This window comes from Athene noctua, chromosome 8 (genome assembly GCF_965140245.1).
Source record: "Athene noctua chromosome 8, bAthNoc1.hap1.1, whole genome shotgun sequence".
In the NCBI taxonomy this organism is placed as follows: Eukaryota; Metazoa; Chordata; class Aves; order Strigiformes; family Strigidae; genus Athene; species Athene noctua.
Window position 1 is genome coordinate 1,005,532 of NC_134044.1, and position 13,679 is coordinate 1,019,210.

Below are 13,679 nucleotides of genomic sequence, written 5' to 3' on the forward strand. Positions count from 1 at the left end.
ATCTTAAATATTTTGGTGGATGTGGAGTATTTTGCAGATGAGAGTGGCCTGTTATTAGAGCAGGGAATGCCAAGGTTGCAGGGTTGAGCCTGCAGGAACCTGAGCTTCAGCACTCCTTTGTTCACAGATGGACTTGCTCTGGTAAGGATTATCCCACCCTCCCCGGCGCCGTCTTCATTCTGTTTATTTGAATAAACCTACATTGAGTCAATGGAAATATTTGCTTTATCAAAAAGGTAGGGAACAGAAGAGCGGCCTCAGCTTGGGTATTTCAGTGACGGGCATTTGAGCAGTGCTTATCATGTCCTAGACCTGACATGGCTTCAACCACAGCCTTGCTTATTCCTCTCCCTTGTCAAATATTTGCAGTAGGTTCACCTTCTTCAAAGCAACTAGAAGAACTGAAGTGGTCTCGGTCTCACAGCAGATGTCTCTTGTGTTCCTGCACTGCGTTTTCTCCTGTAAATGGAAAGAAAACAATCTGTGAAGCCCTTAATTTAACAGACTGGCATCTGTATTATATACTGAAGTATGGAACAATAGCGTCAGGGAGCAGCATTGAGGTTTCCTGGAAAACTGCAATACAAAACTTCCTCATTTTCAAATTTGTTGTTTAGACCCTGAGAAAAAGCTCTGCCTATTTTTTTTTTTAATTCTCTTTAAATATGTAAAGTATGCAAGTGGGTTTTTTTGTGCACAATTAAACTGTATATGAAGCAGGTTTCAAGTCCCTTACATGGCTTTCTGAGAAGCTCAAGCCCCTAAGACATTCCGATGGCTTTGCCAGGAGCCTTCTTGATGTGGCTCTCATCAACATGTCTCCTTGAATTCCTTTACTGCCGTAGTTTTTTTAAATTTAGTATTTATAATTTTTATAGGCATAAATTTGCAACAGATTAATTATTCTCTTAGGGTAACATGAAAACAATGCATGCTACTAAATCGAAGACAAGAAAACAGTAATTTAATGTACTGCTGGCAGAGTCTATAAATTTCTTCTATGCAAGTGGTTTGACAGATGGAGTTTAAATACTCCCTCAGAAAAGCCTGTAACCTTTTTAACTCTAAACATTTTGACCCACTGGGATTACGAGCCCCTTGCACAGTTAAACAGAGGGATCCTTGGTTGAACTTTACACTGTCACCCAGGACCTGGAAGTGCATTGCACGTTCAAGCAGAGTCTGTGGGAAATAGGGTGGTCCTGGGTCAATCACAGGACATGCAGTCCATGTCCAGGCAAGGTCAGATGAAAAAAAAAGCTTCCCCTCTCACAGAAGGGAAAAAAAAAAAAAAAAGTGTTGGGAAGGGAATTTCCAGCTTCTTACAAGCATATTTCAGAGCTTTAGCTCACAACAAACTTCATCTCTTTTCTCTGCCCATAGACCAGCAGACAGCACTAGAGCTTGTCTTCTCCATCACTACAGGAAGACTTGATGATACATCTCTACTTATGTCAAAAACTGAATTGCGAAGCTAGGCTCAGAGAAAAAGGACGGAAGCGATCAATCCCCTGTTGTTTCAAATTCCCACTTCCAGCCGTATCTCACGACCTTCACAGAATTTTGTTAAGCTCCACGTTTAAGCAAGATAAGGTGTGTTTTCTACCTCCAGAACAACCTTATCCCCTGCTGGAACAGGGTGCTGGGCTTGATCTTGAGTCCCTTTTAGTCAACTGAAGGGCAACTGGTTTGGATTTTGGAGGGCTACGGGCAATACCGAGGACCTTCATCGTCACTGATCTGATGGGAGCCAAGAGGACCGGCCGCTTGGCAGGACCAGGCCCTGCAGTAGCTCTCTGTCCCGCAGCACAAGGCAATCCCTCGCAGTATCTTGCCTGACTTTCGTTAGGCAGGAGGTGGAGGTCCCGCAGCCAGTCCCTGAGATGCAGATCCACCCCCTCAGTGCTCTGTGACACTGTCCAGGTAACACAGAGCCACCCAGAACTTGAAGACCTCTCAGCATCACGGTGTTCCCTTTTTACTCCTAATGTGGAGGTGTGAGTCAGTGGCTGCCACAGGGACAGTTTGTTCCCATTTCCCACCAGAAGTGAGCCTGGATTTTCTGGTAATCTAAGAAGGGGATTAAAAAAACCCAAACAAAAATAGCCTTTTATTTTGATCTCCTTGACACTTCAAAAGAGAAATTAAGTCGCCGATAAGCTGCTAGAACATACTTCGCTCTCGTTTTCTCAGCCAGGAGATGGCCAGACTGCCCTTTTTAAGCCTGGCAAGCTTCTGCTGGCAAAACCCCTTGCCTGTACTCTCAGGCTTTCCCTCACAATGCTTGAAGTGTGGGTTTGCTACCAGAGCTCCTAGGGAAAGGTGTCTGACCCCCATGGCCATCTGACCTAGCAGGTTGTTTTCTCTCCCAGAAAAGGCAATGCTTTCCAAGATGTGCTATGGCAGATTTGGATGCTATCCTGAACAGCATCATACCCGCAACGATGGCCCCATTGCCTGGTATATTTTCACTTTTATTAGAGCTGACAGTGTGCATTTATACAGGGTGGGAAAGGAGAAAGCATGACGGGTGTTTGAACAGGAGCAAACAACCCTAGAAGTGGTGTGTTGTGTTCAAAGCCTCTCCTGCCTCTGAAAGGCTGCTGCTGTCAGGGTTTGGGTACATGCTGTTGCTCCCCGTAGGTATTCAGTGGGTTGACATGTGCTGTGAGCCTGTAATTTGTGGCTAATGGTAGATTACTTGAAGCTGGGAAAAGATGCTTTGAATAACTGTGCCCTTGGTTTTTAATGGCTTAACTGAAGAAGGAGAAAAGTACTACTAAAAATACTTAACACGTTCAGTATAACATTTTGTCTCTGAGGGAGAGCAATGGATTCACAAAGTTGAGCCAAGGCTGTATGTTATTACAAGCAATAAACCTACTGGAGTCTGTAACTAGCTAGATCTAAATTATGAGACATCCCTCCCAAACCCTGCAGCAGCACATCAGCGGGGAGACTGAAAAAATTGCATGGCAGTTTTGCTTAAATTTAAGCAATTTAATAATAATTTTAAAAAAATTAGTAGAATGCCCTGTGTTATTTTGACATTGCATTCACAGCCTTGAGGTTTTCTGTAGGGGTGATGACTGGGCAGAGTGAGGAAGCTGTGTGGGATAGATGAGGTGGGTGTCTCTCTCTGTGTTAAGCCCCTTAATTTCTGCTACAGTGAGCTGCTGTGAAATAGTTACATGTCTAGTGCTGTGAAGGCTGTGTAAGGGGAGGCAAAAGTCATGGTAATACTGCAGCTGCAGATGGTGGGCCAGCATCCAAGCTGGCCGGGACAGCCTGGCCCTCAAGGGGACGGGCGCAGGGCTGGCTGGGCTCAGGGAGATGCTCTGTACTAGGTGACATTTTCAAGTCAGTCTCACTGCAAGCTCCCCAGCTGGCACTGTGGTAAGAACATCTGGCAAGAGTGGGCTTGAGCCTGCAGTCAGGTGAGATTCGGCCCTGGAGTGGGAGGGAAGAGTGCTGCTGTCCATCAAGAGGGCTCAGTGGGCAACATCACAGAATTGCAGAATCATCTGGGTTGGAAAAGCCCTTGAAGCTCCTCCAGCCCAACCATGACCCTCACCCTGACTGTTCCCAACTCCACCAGATCCCTCAGCGCTGGCTCAGCCCGACTCTCCAACCCCTCCAGGGATGGGGACTCCCCCCCTGCCCTGGGCAGCCCATTCCAACGCCCAACAGCCCCTTCTGCACAGAAATCCTTCCTCAGAGCCAGCCTGACCCTGCCCTGGGCAGCTTGAGGCCATGCCCTCTGGGCCTGGCGCTGGCTCCTTGGCTTCAGAGACTCATCCCCCCTCTCTGCACCCTCCTGTCAGGGAGCTGTAGAGGGCCAGGAGGTCTCCCCTCAGCCTCCTCTTCTTGCCCCCATCCCTCCCTACAGGCAAGCTGGGAGTCTCCCTGTGCTGCACAGGGACTCAGGCACGAACTTACTCTCTTAGGTTGAAAAATGTTGCATCGGTGTAAGTGAATGCTCAAGTCTAGTTTCTAACAATTTCCAAAGTGGAGGAGAGCTGGGATGGGATTCATAGTGTCCAGCTTTGAACTTAGCTCACTCTTTAAGTCTGCCTTTGGCCTGCCATCAGAGCTGGCAGAAAGGTTGCCCCGTTGGTTTTAGGTTTCAGCTCTAGTTTCAGAACCGGAGCTGGAGAATAAGGAGCATGCAACCATTCAGGGGATGGGTAAGGGCACAGCTGCTTCCTGAGAGGCTGCTGCTGGGAGAAGGCGGCTTGGCACCCCCCTCAGGGCTTTGGCCCTTTGGATCCTTGCTGCATCTCATGCCAAAGGGATGTTTATATTCGCTGCCTCCCAGGGCAAACATGGCTCCAGGGCTGAACAGAAACAAAGTCTTGGGGACACCAGCAGCCTGAACTGACAATGTGTGAAGACTAATTTGCAGTGACTTAAATCAGCCCATTTAGGAGCTCATAAAATGTAAAGCACTGAAGGAAAGCAGCTGTAAGGAGAGCAGCGTGGTCCAGGAGTGTCCCATGGATTCACAATGTACTTTCCAAACCAGTTATCTTGCAAAGCATTTGTTGACTCCATATATTTATGTCTGCAGACATAAAAATTTCAATCACCCCCTCTTCTGAAGGGAAGAAGAGCAGCTGAGAAAACATTTGCCCTTTTTCAAAGAGCTTTATTTACTTTAGGATCAGAGTGATTCAGCATGGAGGCACCAGTTGGGGCTGGAGGCAACGCTGCGCTTCCCTTGAAGATGGAGTTGAGGATTATATCAAAAGTGGAATTTAATCCTGCTATCTTTCACTTAAAAGATTTAGTGAAGTGCCTCCAATTTACTTCAGCAACTTCTCCAAGGACAGGGATGTCCTCAGGCTTTGAAGGAGTAAAATACTGGGCAGCTTGTCTCAAGGAAACATTTTGAGAGGTAGCTGTGGTCAGCTGGAGGACGGGAAGAGTCTTCCCGTGCTTGCAGTCTTTTCCCCGGTCTCACAGGGAGCTGCGGCTGGCCCCTGTCTCGTGTCTCCGCAGGGCTGCAAGCTCTGTGTGTAGCTGCGGGACTGCCGACACGCCAGCCTGCAGGGACACAGCAGGAGGAGCAGGACTACATGCCAGTGCTGTTTTCTGCCGTATTTCCTGGCTTTTTCAGTTACTGGTGATGACTGGCTATGCAGGAAAAGTCACATTAAAAAGAACACAAAGTGTGTTTACCTTAAACTCTCACGCTGAAATTATTTCATGGTGCCGTGGTTTCTGCATGGCCCACCCTGACCCATTACCACTGGTAGTGCTGAACTGCTCCCATCCCATGAACAAAACCTGATAGTGAAGGAAGAAGGAAGCACTAAGGGAGCAAACGGGATGATTTAATGTCCTACAGCTGAGCTGGAGAAGACGTGGCCCTTTGAAGGGGTCGAACAGGACGGCACAGCTGGCCTCTACCTTTGCAGGCTGCCTTGTTCCCAGGCTGACGCCATTCTAGAGGGAGGCTCTGCCCTGTGGGCTCGGTGCTCAGGGTGCTGGTTTCAGGCCAGGAAGGGCCTTCAGGCAGTGCCAGAGCGCCGGGCCCCTGTGCTGCGGGCAGGCAGCATGCCCCAGCCGCTGCCATGCCTGGCTGCCCCGCGGATGTCAACAGGGGACAGCAGCCTGTAAGAACGGGCCAGCTTTGTCTCCCACCTTATCTGACTTGAAGTTTAACTTACAGAATACAACACTGGCTTTAAACACTTGGGAAAAAGTTACACATGTCCACTCCAGGCTCTCAGTGCTGGGCTGCGTGGGTCTGTCTGGCTTTGCATGTCCCTTGGGTGACTGGGAGCCCCAGCCTGGGAGGCTGGACCAGGCACGTAGCAAAGCTGCTCAGAGGAGAATGGGAAGATGCTGTTACTTGCTGGTGACACTGGGAGACCACTGAAAGACAACTGGGCCAAAGCTGGCCAAAAAAATCCCAGGAATTTCACAGCAACCAGGGAACAATTTCCAGCAGAGAAAAACTGTTCTTACCCTACAGTTACATTGTGTGTGATGAAGACTAGATGAAGCTGTGGCTGCGGTGAGCTGGTGGCAGGCACAGAGCTGCGTGGAGGAGTCAGGGTTCAGCAATGCTGCAGCGCATGAGCGTGAGCCTTAAAATGCAGGGGAGCATCACACAAGACACCAGTGCAGCAATCCCGTACAACTATAGCATGAAACAGCCTCTTGGCTTAATCCTGGGTATAAATGTGTGTTGGCTCTTCCACGCTGATTTACCATCCCTGTCCTCTACAGAAAACTGTCTCCCCTGGGTACTTTGAAGGAGTTGCTTGCTTCAGCACCTGGTGCTGTGCAGAAGTGTGGGGCTCACACGAAGGTGGGACACGGCTGTCTTTGAGTGATGCTGAAAAACCAGCTCCTCTATCTTCCTCCTGCCCAGCGCCGGGCTTGCTGAGTGCCTCAAACTCAGAGGTGAGCAAAGGACTCTCTGACGAGGGATGGCTACTTTGGGTATAATCATCTGTGCTGTTAAACCAACAAAATTGGTACTGGATTTGGAATGTGGTGAGACCAAGCAGCCTCTCCCGTCATGAGAGGGAATTTTAATCATGTTTTACCTTTCTGTCAGCTCCTGAGCATGGGCTTTGCTGGAGCACAAGAGGCTGAACTGAGCAGGGTTTAACCTGCTCCCTTAAAAGAGGCAGGTTTAAAGGGGCAGTGTTATCTGCCTGCCCCTGCCCTAAAAGCCTGGTGTGATAAAGAGCAGCAGCCTCTCCTGGAGAGACTGGGGGAAGACTCCGATGCCACTTTCCACAGCCAGAGCCCGTGTCCGTGTCCCTGCAGACCTCTCAGGAACACCACTGTCCCACCACCATCGCACTGGGGAGGGCAGCAGCATCAGTGTGTGTTGGGGGAGCTCTCAGTCCTCAGCAGAGGTGTATGTATGGCACAGACAAGTGGGATTTACAGCTGCTGGCTTCCTGGCCTTTTTTTCCAGGAGCAGCAGCATCAAGAGTGCACAGAAGACTGAGAAAAACAGCTCAAAAGAGTAAAAACATTTGAAAACGTGCCTGTTCTCCAGGCACTCCTGGGAGAACATAAACAGTGTGTTTGGGAAAAAGCCCCGACACCTTCCTCTCCTCCTTTAGTAACAGTTCAACCTGCTGAAAATATGTTATTTGACTTAAAAAGCAGTCTAGGAACCTAAACATCACCCCGAGCCGTGCAGGTCCTGTCTCTTCCAGTCAGTCCCAGAGACCACAGGCAGGAAGGCAGGCAGTTGTCTGTCTTGGCCTCCCAGGCAGAAACAGTGATGCTGAGTAGACTCACCCACAGCAAGATGGTCCATTTTCTTTTAAAATGTTTGTAATCAAGAGCTCTGGCTCCCTGGTGATGTCCTATAAAAGCCATTAAATAACAGAGACACCATCGCTACCCTTGAAAAACAAAACAAACCATCATAAAAACTGCGCACCAGAAGGAAGCAGAGCTTGGGCTGCCTTTCCAGGCTCAGGGTGCTGCTTCTGCAGATACAAATATTTATGAGCATGCATTTGTGAATGCAATTGAAGCTGTGGAGCCGAGTTACCACCTTGATGTTACCTGCACAAACTCAAACCCTCAATTAAATCTGGGGTTTATGCCCTTTGGACAGCAGCCGCCCCATTTCCCAGCCAACACGTGCTCAAGAAAGCAAAGCAGATGCAAGAACAGACTCATGTCTGCTTTTGATAATGCCCCTCACATTTTTCTTCCTGCTTTTCTCCACCACCACTGGTCCAGCACAACCTCAGGCCCAGGTGCTGGCACTATCAGGTTTTGTTCATGGGATGGGAGCAGTTCAGCACTACCAGTGGTAATGAGTCAGGGTGGGCCATGCAGAAACCGCGGCACCATGAAATAATTTCAGCGTGAGAGTTTAAGGTAAACACACATTGTGTTCTTTTTAACATGACTTTTCCTTCATAGCCAGTCATCACCTCATCACCAGTAACTGCTGGTCTGCAGGAGAGCGGAGCAGAGCTCTTGGGACCCTCCACCCGTGACTCTTGCTGTCAGACACCCGGGCAGGCTACAGGCTACAAAAACATGCAGCTCTTGCTCCAAAGAAGCTTGATATGACTCATCTTGGTGATTAGATGAGCAAGGGAGAGGAATCCTGAGGGCAGATCTGCTCCTGCTGTGCAGCGTTATGCAAGCTGTAGGAGAGCTGCTCCTCCTGCCTCAGAGCCCTCAGTGGTTGCCTTTGAAGAGGAGAGAAGCCACCAGCAGCAAGACCCAGAGCAGCCTTCCCCAAGAAGACAGACACCTGACAGCACAGGCAGAGTCCAGCTGCCTTGAAGGGCCTTGGTGAAGCTCTGTGCTGTGATTCATTTAAAACCAACAGTGCAACCCCGAAGAAACTTTCTCCACAGCAGTTTAGTTCATAAACAAGACACAACGGGCATAGTTTCTTTAATACGCTTCATCTGTAAAGAACCAAAACACCATAATTAAAACACATAATTTATTGTCTTTGGCCCAGATTGGGTTAGATCTTTTCTCAACACACATGATGCAAAGGGAAATTAGGACCCTCAACCCAAAATTAGCAGAGCTTTGAGCCTCAAGGAGCTGTTGATCTTATCAGGCTGGCTCTGCCACTCCTTCTTCACCAGACCTTTCTTCAGATGCACAGACTATTTGAGGCAAAGAAGTGTCTGCAGTGCCTCAAAACTGGCTTTGCTGTGTTACCCCGAGCTGCTGTTGCATAAGCAGTAACAGGGATGGTCAGCAGGGATCAGAGCTGGCAGCAAGATCAGAGCTGTGAGCCCGGACCAGCCACCGCTGGTGGGACTCGGGCCAGGAGCAGCATGTGAATGCCCTGGAGAGTCAACCAGCTCCCAAAGCTTTCAAAGGCTCAGGGACCTCAGGGTGAGGGAAGCAAGCAGGAGGGAAGCACAAGATGATCCCACTGATCAGCTATGGGAACTGCAAGAAAAGTTTAAGAATCTCTGAAATTCTGGAATTTTTTTTTAAGCTCTGCCAGAGTTTTTTCAGTGACAGTTGTGATTGCCTTTGAAGGCCAGATCCAAAGTCCAGTATAAAGCTAAACAAAATTAAAAAATTCATACCACACAATAGAAAGTAAAATACATGTCCATTAAAGTGTGACTGCATTCCTGTAGCTATGAGATCAGACCAGGAGTCAGAGGTTATTCTTGGACTTGTGTGGCTCCCGTATGTCCTACAGGAAAGCAGTCTGCAGGGAATTTTGCTGTTTTCATTTTTCCAAAGACACAATCTATTCAAAAAATAAAACAATAACTCCAAAAAGTTATTTATGAAGTGGGAGGACTTGTTTGAAGAGCAGAAGTGGAAGGGCCTGGAGAGCTCAGTAACTCCAGCGGAAGAGAGCAACACCTGGCCCAGAAAAGTCTGGGTCTCCTGCCCACAAAGCAGATAAACCTCCTGGCACAGGAGCAGGCAAGTGGCAGACGTTCCTATTCTGATCTGTAAGGACCTGCCAGTGACTGCTGCTGGAGAAGGGTTCTGAGCTGGGCAGCTCTTTAACCGGGCCCAGGATGGGAACTGTTGTTTTAATGATCCCTTCTTGTCTTGTAATTCATGAAATAGCTTCTGAAGCTGTATGGAGAAGATAAGCAAGGGTGCTATGCAATATTTCTGAGAGCTCCTGAAGGCTATGTGTAATTAGATCCAAACCTGGGTGTCAGCTGGGTCTTAAAGTTCTTTCACTTGTAGTAACTCATATGAAATCCTTACCCTCATTCAAGGCACAGCTTCCAGGAGGTGGGAGACTCTCCTAGTTAAGGAGACAAAAAGAGGATCACGCTGAGCTTAGGTTAATCTCCAATCTTGCCAAGGCTGCAGCAGAAGCCGCCCATCACAGCGCTGCGGAGCCTGTTGGTAGTGCCCAGGCAGGGTCTCTAACAGGGAACCTGCCATACGGGTCACACCAAACACTCCTGGGTGGAGAGGCTGCAACTGGGGGTTAAAACCACCACAGCCCCACCTTGTCAGGACCACAAGCTCTACCCCGCACCGCAGAATCAAATACGGCAAGTGTTGACAGGGGCAACAACAGTTCAAGTGGGCTGTTAAGTCTGACCTTGCTTAGAAGGAGGAGCTGGCAACAGGAGGACTCCAGACCCAGGGTCTCATGAACCAAGGCTTGCACCTCTCTGTTCCTACCCCAGGGACAACTGTGGCCAACTCACCAGAGCAGTGGGAAGACACAGAGCTCACTCTGTCTCCCAGGAAAGCAGAGTAGGGTACAACGAAGGTGATTGTGCATGTCACCAACCATCTGCCATCTCAAAGACTCCAGCCTCTCTTTGTTTGCAATTCCTGCTACACACTGAGTATTTTTTTGCTTTACAAACTATTTCTGGAAATACCAGCCTGTCATTTCAGGAGAGGAGACATTGTCTCGTGTCTCTCGCAAGTGGTGTTCTGACTTAGTGTGACCAGAGGGCTGCTGAGCCAAATGCTCTGGGCAAAGGCGTGCACCCACTTCTAGAAACGAGGGGCTTTGGGCATGAGGTTGTTAGTGCTGGAAGGGTAATGCTGAACCCACCAATGAGACGTAGGGATGAACACTCTAGAGCAGTCCAGTAATTTGCCGTTTCATGTTGACAACAGCACTAGAGAACAACGATCACACTGCTCCTCCCACGACACTGCTTTTGCTGCTGCACCGACGGGCCAGGAGGATGACGGGCTGCACCCTGGGCACTGGGTGCTGGTGGTGGCCACCTCACTTGGGTCAGATTTGAGGTGGATGAGTCTACGCTTTTGGTGCGTTGCTTTGCTGATGACTGGCTGGATGCATGGAATCAGGTTACAAAAAATGCTGTAGTGCTGCTAAAACCCCACGGTGCTTAGCCTGGTCTTGTCTCAGAGGAAACACTATTTAAACACATGATCATTCATAGTACTTAGATAATGAATGCAGGATTAAAAGAAAAGTCTCCATGTCTGGATACACCAGTGCTTTAGGCAACAGGAAAATAATATTTCAAGGTTGGAAGATAGAAATGTGTGAAAAAGAAGTCCCCCTTTTTTGCACACAGCTGGTGCTTGTAGCCAGGCTTGGTTATTTATGTTCAGGCTCAAGATACTCCTTAGCTCCTGAGCCTCTTGAGCAGCTGCCTGAGGAGCTCCCTTGGGCAGTCCAGCCTTCCACTGCTGCTGGGACTGCACTCTGTCCCAAATACTCCCTTTTCTCAATGCCATATTTACTTTTTTTAGCAGCAAGACTGGCCTTTTTCATCTGTTGCTTGCTGGAAGCAATAGCAGAACAGATTTATATCTTTCCTCTCAAAAACAATGGCTTTTGGCTCACATGCTTGACCACCCCCCTCCCAGCCCTTACGCCTGGTCGTTAAGTCACCCATACCGTGGCTGATAAATGTTGCATGTGAGTAAAAATGACATTATAGTGCTACAGCACTGCTGAGTCTGCACAGGTCTCCACTAATGAGGGTGAGGCTTAGGTACACCGATGGGGGCTGGATGCCTCCATACCCTACTGGCCCAGACTTACTCAGCTACTGCATCATTATTATTTGCTTAGTCAATAATATTTTCACTTTTTCATCTCATTTCTTTTAACATTTCTATCTCTGTGTCCTTCTGTGTGAAAGGAGGCAGAGGCAACCTTGGAGCTGCTGCTGCTAAATCTGTGCCCAGGACTCCCTCATGTGACAGCAGTTTCTATACGTGTCTCTCATGCAGCTGGGATGTATCTGCTGGAAAGGGCTGACACCAGGTCTCTTGGCCACTGTGACCTGTCCCTGAACTGGGGGTACACCATATCATCAGCTGCCGCCCCAATGGTAAAGGGATAAACGTGCAACAGACCCAAGAAGAGGTTGTCCAAGGGGCTTGTTCTGATGCTGCCACGTGGCAAACTGGGTGAAATTATCTATTACCAAAATGTTCAGAGCTGAAAAGTGGAAAGAATATGTTTCTTATGTGAATAAAGGTATAATAAAGCTGCAAAATCAATGTCTCCTAAAGGCTGACAGCTCGGGTCTGGCACGGAGCATCTCTGCAAGGAATTTGTGCCCTTGGGAAGCTGGAAGCAAGACTGGGGGAGCACAGAAAAGATGCTCTTAAGGAGTAATTTGGGTGCCTGCAGCTGCTGCAGGCTCCTCAGGCTCCTGTGGGGGCAAATACTCAAGTTACTCCTCCTGTTTGTCTTTGCCTACACATAAAGGATGTCTCCTCCTTACCATGGCCACTGGGTTGTAGCAGGGGGGAGGAAGGAGCTGTGCTGGTGACACAGGACTGCAGCCACGGAGGGGAGCATCCAGCCCAGCCTGCGAGCTCTGCAGACAGGCATCCTGCACCACAGGGAGACTGTCTCCAGGCCAACACGGGATGAACGTCCATAAGGCTTCTCCAGATCATGGGGTGTTTGAGGACAGCAGTCCCAGGCGGCCAGGTGGCAGCATCTCCATGACTTTGGGAGGAGCAGGCGTTCTGCCTCCCTCCAGTCACCTGTTTTCCTGACACTTAGAGCTGTTTGATGTTTTGGAGCTGTATCTCCCCAGAAAAAAAAAAAAAAAAAAAAAAATCTTTAAAAGTAGCCACTGTTTAAAAGTTGCCGGAGGGAATTGACAGATGGAGCATGGTTGCTGGAGCTTTGTTTCCTTTGGAAACCAGGCTAAAAATACCCCATTCCTGGCTGACAGCTCTGTCACAACAAGCAGCGTGCAGCGGGAATGCAGGGCATCTCCTCCACAGCCTGTCTTTTGGTTAGTGCATGCAACAGACCACACCAGATTTCAGCTGAAAATTTGCTGATCTTTCAAAGAGTGTTACTGACTGCCATGCTCTGATACTTGGCTCCTGATTTTTGCACTAGGAAAGTCCAGGCGATGCCAGTCTTGGTGGCGATGCCATTCTGGCAGCTTTGGGGTTGCTGTAAGATACATGTGGTACCCACAGACCTCCGCTTCTCAGCTCCCTCTGTTGCTTGTCCCATGCTACTTTTCACCATACAACATCCCAGACTTCGAATTATGTCTCTTCCACGACAAAGGTATGAATTAATTTTGAAATGCTCAGATACGTGGGCATGCTTTTAGGGTAGTTAGCTTTTGCTGCCCGCAGGTGTGCAACCTAGGACATGCTTCAACAGTGCCACAATCAGCAGTTTTAAAGAAAAATGACCTCATCAGGCCAGATCTTGTCAAATCCTCTCACCTGGTGAATGAAATCAATTTACTTTATTGATTTAAAAAAAACAAAAAAACCCAAAACAAACAACCTGAAGCCAACAAATCTTGCTGGAGCCATACCTGCTCTGATCCAAAAGCTGCTGCCAACACACCTCTGCACTTAGAAGAAGTTGAGCATGGGCTGCCCCACGTGAGAGATGTGCACTTTTAGGTCCTGGAAGGGCTTTGTTGTAGGAAGGTCTGAGAGCCAAGTGCCCAGCATCCAGACCAGGGGCTCCATCTCAGGGTTTAGCTGAGGCGTCACTGCAGAAGAGAAGAAAGAAGAAAGAAAGAAAATTCAGGGATCTGTGCTCTGCAGCTTGCTGTGAGCTGCTTAAAGATGGGTGGAGGTGAACAACAGGCACCTCAGAGATGCTTTTTCTGCATTTGCTGTGTCGGCTCCAGACTACAAAAGGAGATAGGAAACTAAGAGCAGTCATGGAAGCAAGTCTAGCTTCACTTGTGTGCTAGACACATGAGACAAGCTTCCAAAAGACCCATATCTGATTC